An 11,399-nucleotide genomic window follows, 5' to 3' on the forward strand; every position below is an offset into this window, starting at 1 on the left:
AAAAAAAAAAAAAAAAAAAGAAGATATAGGAAATCAAGAATTGTCTGCTATGTCCTCCTGACCAGCATCTGAATGTTCAGAACTATGAACCCTGCTAAGTTAGAGTCTAATTTCTAGCAAAACAATAAAAAGTAGTTTGTTATTTAAAAAAAAAACAAAACAAAACTCATTCTCAAGCACCTTCTGGAGGATAGCGGCATGTTTATTACCTGAAGCCGTATTGTATAATAGGATAATACTCATTGTATTGCAATTACACACATACTAACTTTCTACAACATAAAGCATGATACTGGCAATTACTAGGTTGTTCTAATATGCGAAGAACAAGCCCTCACTTTAGTTTCATTAAGGAAAAACATGAGTAGTGCATGCCAAGTTTTAAAAACAGGTAATATAAACTCAGAAGGTGCAGTTTCTATATAATCTCCAGATTGTGGGTAATTTTACGATGTGAAAGGTGATTTATATTGATAGTTATGGTTGTAATTTTCAAAACTTTACTTACTTAAGTTTTTATTTTCTTCAATAGTTTTTGTCATTAGAAGTGAATAGAAAAACATGTATAGACAAGAAACCTTTAAGAGCAATAGTTTAAGATGATGAATATCACTCTTAAATATTAAGAGTAATTACAAAATTTGAGAAACTTCAGATTTTGTAATCCCCAAATGAAGAGCTTTCATTGATCCTAAATTCTGACAGTCTTAAACGCATTGAGACTCAAACCCACAGTGTATGTGAACATATTCGAGTGCTTTGGGTTGGGTCTTTATTCCCCACATTAGTGGAGCAGCTTCCTAGTTGTGTCTCTTTGTTCTGTTTTGATAGTGATTGCTGTTAGGTCTTTAGATAATTGGGTTTTCATACCGTGAAAGAAAGGTTAGATATTTCTCCCATAATGTTATGAAGACAGCAGCACTTGAAAATGAGTATAGTATGGCATTATTCCCAGTGATGGAAAAAAAAAAGTGGAATAATATCTGAATTTTAGTATTACTAGAATGCAGTTGTTAGCTGTCTAATTTTCCTAAATTATGTCACGGCTTAACCTTGCATTTGGAGGAATAGTTCATCTCTCTCTGTTCCATTAACTGCTGTGATCTTTGAATTTGTTTACACTTTATCTGCTTTCCTTCAGTACTGCCACCTCACCTCAGCCTACACAGGCTGCAACTGCCTCGGGCTTATTACCACGATGTAGGAAGTTATTAAAATATGTTAATTTACTTGACTGCAATGACTTTAAATTAAGCCCTTATAACTTTCTGCCTTCCAGGCTGTCCGTAGCTATGAGATACCTGGAATAAGATATCATTCTGTGATCAAATAGTTACTCAGTAAAAAAATAAAATAAAATATATTGTTATGGCATCTTTGCTCATAACCGTGGCCATGTTCACTGTATAAGACTCACAATTTAAATAAAATTGGAGACATACAACATGGCCAGAATCTTTGTTCTGGGTCAGACTTGCTCCTGCACACTTTACATAGCCTCTTATTATCCACATTGGTTGCAGCAGGACTGAGAGGGTGAGGAGATTTTACAAAGGCATGGAACTAATCTGGAACACGCCCCTGTGAGCTCACATGCTGCTGGGATTCAGGGTCAATGTCCTTGGTTACTGTGATACATGGCCAATAAAATGCTACAGTAAGGACAAAGAGGCAATCACTTCTTTCTTTAATTCTCTCTCTCTCTCTCTCTCTCTCTCTCTCTCTCTCTCTCTCTCTCTCTCTCCACTCTTAATTAAATAATAAAAATATTAAATAATACTCTGCAGAAATACAGATGAAGATATAGGTGTGTTCCTATATCATTATCAACTCCTGCTTTTCTGAACTTCCTGCTTTTCCAATAGTGGGATGAAAAGGACAACTCTCATCTTAAATGTCTTAAGAGATCATTTATTCTGGGTCCTATTAAGAGTAAACCTCACTGGAAACACTGATCTAGGTTAGCCAGTTTTCATGTTCTAATATAAAATAAAAAGTAAGTTTTTTTTTCTTTTCTGAAATTATAATTGCAACTGCATAAAATACATTTTTATTATAGAGGTCCCTCTTCCATCTCCTTCCAGATCCACTCTCCTTTCCTAATAATGTAACCCAACATTTTATCTATCTATCTATCCATCTATCCATCTATCTATCTATCTATCCATCATATCCATATGTGTGCATATACATACATACATACACACACACACACACACACACACACACACACACACACACACTACAAAAAGTACAAGGAAAAGGTACAGTAAGAGTAAAAGAAAATGCCCAAGCAAAGCAATATGAGACAAAAATTCATAAAATTATATATTACCATTGACTATATAATGCATACCGTAGAGTCTTTTTAAGAATTCCAAACAGATTTATATAATAACCAAAGGATGTCAACTCAAACAGGAAACAGACCATTTATGTAGTAGCTATTTAATAAAATATAGATATTACAAAGCCAGACCAAGAATAAAGCATTTGAATACTATTCTAATTCTAGCACTTATGTAAAGCATACAAAAATTGACCAGCTCATATTTATAGCAAGATAAAAAAGATAATGAGAATGAGAAAGAAAAGCAAAGGGAATGGAAGAGAATCCATTGGCAACAGCAAGATAATGAAAATAGAAAATCTATAAATATAAACCCTGCATCTGGTACATGCCTGAAATCCTAGCACTAACAAAGAAGATATCCACACTTTCAAGACTACTCTTAGTGAATTTCAGGTCACTTTGGGGCAAGTGGAACCATGTCACCAGACAGGAAAAAATGTCAAGAAGATTAAGGAACTCATGTTATTTTCATAATTGAGAATGGTAGGCATTAAAATCTGCTCCTGAACCTGTTCTTGTCCTGGAGCATATGACCAGGACACTCCACTAAGAGGACCATGACAACTGGTCATGTAGCATAGAGCCCAGAGTTCTCCATGCTAAGGAGGTACCTAGATAGGCTGCCAGAGGGTTTAACCACTAAGCTTCCCTTCCTGGACATTCCTTCCTGCAAAAGGTATTTAATCTTTGGTCCACCCTGAGTAAGTCTTATGCATCAACTTTTCCACCGTGAATAAGCAGTTTGGACATGCAAGGACTGTCTTCTTCCTCCAGGACTGCCTTGGGAGGAAGCCTTCCTCATACAGAGCTGTGCCTAAGTCTTCCTACAGAAGGCTCCTCCACACTCCTGACACTTAACCCTGAGTTATGCCATATTCTTCCCAATCCTGAGCTCAGCACAGGCTCTTGGGGCCTGGTCTTGATTCTGCAAGCCCCCCACCCCACCTCCCCATTCCCAGCATTGTCTGGGTACCCAGGAGTATGAAAACCACAGCCTGTGTCTTTTTTTACATGGAGAAACACTGGCTGGGGGCTAGGGGCAGGTGTCCCCATCTTAGGCTGCATTTGGCCTCCCCTGAAGCCATGAGGAAGGAATGGAGCCAAGAGACCCTGCATTTTGCTTCCCCAAGCTGCATTCACACACCTCACCAGTAAGGCTCACTGCAGACACACAGGTCACCCAATACTACAATACACTACATCACACCACAGGAGAAATCAGATAGAAACATGAGACGTTTCTTGTTAAAACAAATTACAAGTGAATTTGCATTTAGGAAAGAGTCCTCATCCTCAGGTTAAACAGTGTTTAAAGTGGTAAGTGGAAGAATTATCCGTATTTTTAAGTAACATTATTTACAAAATTACTATGAGTTGTATCAAAATCAAAACATATGCAAATGATTGGAAAACATAGGATTCTTCAAATGTGTTGGGGGTTACTTATGAAGTATTTTATAAAGTATCTTACAATGAAAGGCCAGTAATAATAGTGTTCATTTAAAACTGTGTGTGTGTGATACAAGGAGTAGAAGCAGGTACTACTGACCTAGGGAGAGAAAATTAGAAGGTATATAGTATATAGTTTAGTTCCTGATACGGGAGACTTAAATAGGGATTAATGTTACAATGATATCCTTTGCAAAATAACTAATTGCTTAAAGTACTGTATTATTGATTTGGGAGGTTTATTAGATATTTTCTTTATTTACATTTCAAATGTTATCCCCTTTCCTCGTTCCCCCTCTGAAAACCCCCTACACCATTCCCCCTCCCCCTGCTTCTATGAGGGTGTTCCTCCACCCAGCCACCCACTCTACACTGGGGCACCCAGCCCTCACAGGACCAAGGGCTTCTCCTCCCATTGATGTCCTACAAGGCCATGCTCTGCTACATATGCAGCTGGAGCCATATGTGTCACTCCATGTATATGCTTTGGTGGGTGGTTTACTCCCTGGGAGCTGTGAGAGGGGGTCGTCTGGTTGCTTGATATTGTTGTTCCTCCTATGGGGTTGCACACCCCATCAGCTCCTTCAGTCCTTTATCTTACTCTTCCATTAGGCAACCAGTGCTCAGTCCAATGGTTGGCTGCAAGCATCCGCCTCTATATTTGTCAGGCACTGGCAGAGCCTCTCAGGAGACAGCTCTGTTAGGGTCCTGTCAGCAAGAACTTGTTGGCATTCACAGTAGTGTCTGGGTTTGGCAACTGTATATGGGATGGATCCCTAGGTGGGGCAAACTCTGGATGGTCATTCCTTCAGTATCTGCTCCATACTTTGTCTCTGTATCTGCTTCCATGAGTATTTTGTTTCCCTTTCAAAGAAGCACTGAAGCATCCACACTTCAGTCTTCTTCTTAGTGAGCTTCATGTGGCCTTTGACTTGTATCTTGGGTATTCTGAGCTTCTAGACTAATATCCACTTATCAGTGAGTGCATACCATGTGTGTTCTTTTGTGACTGGGTTACCTCACTTAGGATGATGTTTTCTAGTTCCATCCATTTGCCTAAGAATTTCATGAAGTCATTGTTTTTAATAGCTGAATAGAACTCTGTTTTAACATATTACCAAATAATACCAACAAAAATAAGTTCACTTTCCCTCAATGGAGTTATCATTGTTGGGTATGATTGAGTGTGATTACTTAGAGGTAGCTGATTTTACCTCCTGGAAATTTTTTCAGGTACTCAGGCGTTGTGTGTCTAGAGAATGGACAAACGAGGTACAGTAAAGTCTATATTATAGATTTCAGGAAGAGAAGAGAGCTTTAGACTCTACTTATAAACATTCATCAAAAAGCTTAAGGAATGTGTGTAAGTACTAAAAACATACAGAATTCAATAGGGTCTTCATATAGAATAGTAGACCTTTAACACAGACTTGAATGTTCATAATCAAAATATAATTACAATTATACCAGTCTAAATCAATATTATATTTCTTCCTTTGTTAAATTTTTAAATGTTTATCTCTTATTTTCTCAGTTTAATTAATGGTTTGTACTAAAATATTGTCCCATTGATATCTAAATTTATTTGGATATGATTTTCAATTTTCTGTTAATTTACAAACTGTACTCAACATTCAAGATTTACTTTAAACCTCCCCAGGAAATCTGAGACCTTTTTGAAGACAACCTCAAGCATAAAGTATGACTAAAGCAGTTTTATGTATTGACTCACATGTTAGCACACATTCAAATTTGAATGTTACAAATTTAAAGAATCCCATACATTGGAAAAATAGGACATTTTTGGAGAGGAATATTTTATATTAAGGGCAAATGAATATTATAATTGTGGTTTATATTCATTTCTTAGTTTAAAAATAGAAAACATTTTAGTTCCAAAAACTATATGAGATTACTTGAGGGTGGCATAAAATTGGCTGATGGCTGCTGACAGATCTCTGCCTATAAAATAGTTGTTCCACATGCTGAGCCTCTAACGTAAATACTAGCAACATTGAGACCTACGTCTGCGTTTGTCTGGGAATCCTTTTACAAACTAACCGATGTAGTTTAATAATTGTCCAACTCCCGTGAAATGCTCATTAGGAAATGAGGTAAGACGAATTCTATGAATTTTACCCATTACAATATTTAGATGAAAAGATTTTTCTCTTTTTATTAATACATGAATGGAATTTATGTTACGCTTAGCTTTCTAAAATCTAATATACTAAGCCTTACCTCTAACACAATTTTAAATGAGTCTGCTGTAAAGATTTGACATCCTTGTTATCAACTGAGAGAAAATTTAGACCTCAGGAAAAATAAATTAAAATATAAAAGAACCTGTATATTCAAAAACTATGATCAACTGCTTTAGGGAAAAATATAATGATGTTGCTTTATATTGTATTTTGGTGATGAGGAGGGGACATTTACCTGGCAGCTTTGTGAAGAATGAACTTCTGAGTGTGGGGGAATGCTAGCTCACTAATCATTGCTTAGTATCAAATATTAATAAAATTTAAAAGCAATTTTATGTCTCCATATACACCAGAGTTCCTTGGATACTTGAAGGTGTTCCCTTGGTATGAAGTTTCAATTTGGTAGAATTTGATTTTCTTTCATTAGCTGTTTCATATTCAGAATTAATATTATGATTACTCATCTGTTGTGCATTGTCTAGTGTCCCGAGCTATTGTCTCGCCAGCAAGAACACACTCGGACAACTGGATTCTTCTGCAGCAAAGCTTTACTGCTTCATCAGGAGGAAGACCCCAAGCCCCAGAAATGGCGCTGCTTTTATACATCTTAGCGCGGCGTGTCTGGACCTGATTGGTTGCTCGCTCATTGCCTCATTGTTACACCCCAGGATGGGCGGTGACTTGGGTGACTTGGCGCAAATTCACTCTTGCACCTTCGCACAATGCTTGTTTACTAGTTAGGCTCAGCTGAAGCCGATGCCATCTTGTAATGGCGATTGCTCACGGCTCTCCACAGTCTAGTTAGAATATTTTAGGAAAATCCTTCGTTAACCAGCCATTCAATGTTCCTCTTAAAAATAATTTTGCTTTTTGTATAATATACTCTGTCACCCTCTTCATTTATAGTATGAAATTTGTATTCAGAAACACTATGTAAACCATCAATTTAGATATCATGCCAGTGTAGGCAGGGACAATCATTATTTATTACCTATTATCTTATTCTATATTTATAATATGTTTGTACTTTTAAGCAATAGGTGGAGTCTCATGAATCCAGTGAGTTCTGTAAGAAGGGAAATCTTCACAAAAGGGAAACCTACAAGCAAATAATAGATTTTATGGATATATATTTTTTAAATCTAAAGCTGACCTTCTAGCACTAAACTTCCATTAGTGCATTAATGTAGGTGTTAGGGGATATACATATAATGCCCAGAATGATTATAGTCTGGAGTAAAACTCGTTTATTTTCCCTCAATGCCTTAGGAATAAGTCAAAGATTGCTATATAAAAAGTCAATTTTACATGTGCAAGTAAAACTAGACAAAATCTCTTGCTTGTGGTATGTGTTGAAAACTCTGCAGAAATTTATGAATGATAGTATCCATTGAGAAGTGACAAATCTTTAATCATGTTGACCCAGAAAATTCTGGGGTTGATATAGGAAAGAACAAGTCTAAATCATGTAAGGACTTGAACGTGAAGGTTTGCTTGTTGATCCTAATTTTATAAAAATTTAAATATGCAACGTCATTTGCCAATCACCAGTCATCTTACTATAGTCAATTGAAACAGAATCTAATAGAATGCATTTGCTTAACATCAGTCCAATCTATCTTATTGATACTCAACCTACTGTCTTAAAATATTAAAAAAGAATTCTAATCTGTCATTTTATTATGGTGATTTAAAAATGATATCAATGTGTGGCCAAAACATATTATCTACATTCACAATGTATTATTATGTTTTATTACCATATGTAAATTAAACAAAATGGTGAGTTTGTGTTACTTTCATCCACGTATACTAATATTTGTTTATATTTAAATCTCTTATTATACTGTTGTCCTAGCTGCTTTTTCTGTCTTTTTTAAATTGTTTTCAAACAGTCTTATTGATATTTATAAGCTATTTCTTCTGCTCCAAGCTATTTTCATGTTAACATATGCTACATGTAGTATCATATATATATATATATATATATATATATATATATATATATATGTGTGTGTGTGTGTGTGTGTGTGTGTGTGTGTGTGTGTGTGTGTGTAACATAGTGGTAAAATTATGTGGTAGAGTTTTGTTTATTTTGTTCTCATTAAGTGAAGGCTAGCCTTGAAATCACTGTGTAGTAGTGAATGCTTTTGAACTCTTGATCATTCTATCTTAACTGTTCAGGTACTAGAATATAGGTATGCACTTAGGTCATTCATAGCAACAAAGTAAGTTCAAGGCCAGAAGAAATGAAAAAGAAAAACAAAAGAGAGAAAGAAAGAAAGAAAGAAAGAAAGAAAGAAAGAAAGAAAGAAAGAAAGAAAGAAAGAAAGAAAGAAAAAACGAAGAAAGTGAAAAAAGGAAGAAAATATTTCCTGCTCATGTTTGCTTTTTAGAGTGAAGAGATGACTAAGACACAGTTTGTTCTTCGAAGAGGTCATGTAGATGCAATCTTTATGAAACACTGATAACTTTAAATTGTGCATTCTCTGTGCAATTTCGACAGCCAGACCTTGAGACTCTATTAAGTCCCTCTGGCTTTCGGTTGCCTTTCACAAAACTCTTTACCCTTGTTCCTGTATGACTTACTTGCTCATAGTTGAAAGCCAAGTTTTGATTGAATGTACTTGATAACTTTGCTATTGTGGAAGCTGCTTTGAAAATGGAAAATTCATATCTAACCAATAATTTAAAGTGAAAAAATAACTCCAAGCCTCTGAAGTAGGAAAAAAATATCATGTTTTCTTTTATTTTCATTAGCTTTGGACATCGAGTTGTTTTAATCAGACATATGTGTGTGTGTCTATATACACATATTTTTGAATATTTGAATATATGGTTGCATGTTAGATTATAATAAATCATATTTATTATATTGGAACTCTCATCATTTTCCTAAAGGATGGGAGATGAGGTATTGAAATAACAGCATTATACTCTGTATACATATGAGTAATCAGACACTGTTTTCTTCTCTGAACTACATGTGTTATATAACTTGCCTCACTTGTAAATGTGTGATCGGTTGCTAAAGTCACAATGAGACCCTGAAGAATTATACAACATATCGGAAAATGATAGCGCTCAAGGGCTTCATTTTTTTCAAGCAAAACTTCATAGGAATTAAAGTAGAATATCATCAGCATGGTGTCATTGTTATTGTTAACTGTAGAAGAAGCATGCCTTGCGACTTGTCACAGGAAAGTATAGTGTTAGCCTCATTCAGCTCTCTGCAGCAGCAGAATATCAAGTAGCCTCACCTTCTGTGCACCTTGTTGAAAACCATTAGTTATGCACAAAATAGCATTCTGCTCTGGCAAGCATGCTATTCACCTTGCTGGCGTAAGACTAAAGAAAGTAATTTACTGACTCTTAACGGTTCCAAGAATTTATACAAGCTGCTCCAATCAAAGGCTTCCCAAGACAGTTATACAAAGTAAACATCCTCAGATGATCTTTCACACACATCTCATTCTTTTGACATTGTCATTATTTGTACATGATTCTTGGAGGAATTTGTGTATTCAGTGAGACACACTGAATATTTTAAATTTGCCATGTAATCTCTGATACTATTTTATGGTTTTAAATTTTTGTTGAGCTTAAAGATTTGGAGATAATTATTTTGTAATCAGATTATTAAAGTAAGATCATCTTACTGACTTTATCAGCACAAACGTCTTTTCCACATAAATCACAGAATGGAAGTCTTAAAGGACTGTGGTTGCGAAGCAAATGAAATCCCGATTTACAGACGAGCCGCTTTCTGAATCAAATCTCACATGGTGCTTTTTAAAAGACAATGGACTAAAAAGAATGACTTGAAAAAACAAAATACAACTTTTTAAAATTTATTTATGTCTCTGAAACTTAAAAGAACTTTGGGAATTGTTCTGCAATGCCATATTCAAAACTATGCAAACTGCTTCACTTCCAACCTGGAGTTGTTGTGCAATTTAAGTCCTTTATGTTTAATGAGAAACACTTAACAGAAACATAAAATAAAATACTTGTGACAAAAGGTTCCTCTGTTCTTTGTTGAAATGTTCCTCTATGGCTGCTGGCACAGCTGTCTTAACTTTTATACTGTTAACATTTGTACAAGTGCTGAGAAGCCAAACATTGAAATTTATCTTTTGGTCTATTATAAAGAATTTAAAGCAAATTGAAAGCAGAGATTAGCAAATGCTTTTTCTATATGAGTGTTGTATCCTTTGACATTGAAAATTTTACTTTTTGAACGATAAAATTGTGACCGTCTTTGTTTTGATATGCTTTTTAATAATTTCATGAATAAAACTATCAGAAAGTTAAGATTTCTTGACTTTATATTTTATTTTCTTATTTTATTTCTATTTTATAGAGATTGATGTACCATTTAACCAGTGGCTTTTCTGACCTTTATGTTGTTCTGTGTGGCAAAGTTTCTAATCTGCCATTTTCACTACCAGAAGTAGAATAAGCTATTTGTTTTTATTTGAACAACAAATCTGCAGCTGGCTTTCTAGGATGTGTGGCCATAGGACTTTATGAGGTCCTGAAGGGGAGGTATAGAACTTGGGTGATGAAAAGATACTGGATAATCCAAATGAACAAGCTTGATGATTTTGCTTTTCCTGTTATTCATTAGTCAAATATCTTCTGTAAATATTTCTTTTAATTACTTGACAGTCCATCTAGTACTTTTGCATGATATAGAGGAGAGTATTTTGCCACACCCATTTCTTCTTACATTCATAAGTAACTCTGCAGCCTCATGTAGACCTGCAGGTCAGTCCATTTCTTTCTAGTCTTTCCTACCTTGATTGTATCTTCTTTTTTATTCTTAGATAGTCTTATCTCTGTGAATATTATTAGGTTTTATCATTCTTGCTCTTTAAGCAATTATGTTACAGGTTTTGTTTTATAATAAATCTTTCCTTACACTAGCAGTTGTTATTATCTTACTGTGTCTAAGGTGTATGCTCACTCTCATCCGATAAATACAAATACACATTGTATATAGGGCTTGGTGCTATACACAGCTTCAACCTTCACTGAGATATTTTAAAATGTTAATTGTTGTTAAGGGGGCACTACAATAAAAATTTGTATTCATTCTTTGAAATTGTCGTATGGACATACAATGAAATAAGATATTATCCGGTCATTCTTTATACTTTCCATCAGCCTCATGATCTTTCTGGAATATATTTCTTTTCCAATTCCATATCCTCTACATTTTATAAAGTAAATACTCACTAAGCTCTATTAGTGTCCATTAGCTGCCTATATATTTATGTGCACGCTACTACATATTGAACGAAGGCAATCTATCAATGCCCAAACCTCCAGACAAAGAATGTCACTTTCTCCTACTGTAATCATCAACTACTGATAGATTTTTTTTTTTT

The 11,399-nt window shown here is 35.1% G+C and overlaps 1 protein-coding gene across 2 annotated transcripts in view; it reads left to right on the forward strand.

Annotated features, from left to right (window-relative positions):
• The window catches only part of Cdh12 (cadherin 12), a 1,034,353-nt gene that overhangs the window by 260,715 nt on the left and 762,239 nt on the right, over positions 1–11,399 (forward strand). The gene's annotated exons all lie outside the window — the stretch shown is intronic.

Source organism: Mus pahari, chromosome 11 (genome assembly GCF_900095145.1).
Source record: "Mus pahari chromosome 11, PAHARI_EIJ_v1.1, whole genome shotgun sequence".
Lineage (NCBI taxonomy): Eukaryota > Metazoa > Chordata > Mammalia > Rodentia > Muridae > Mus > Mus pahari.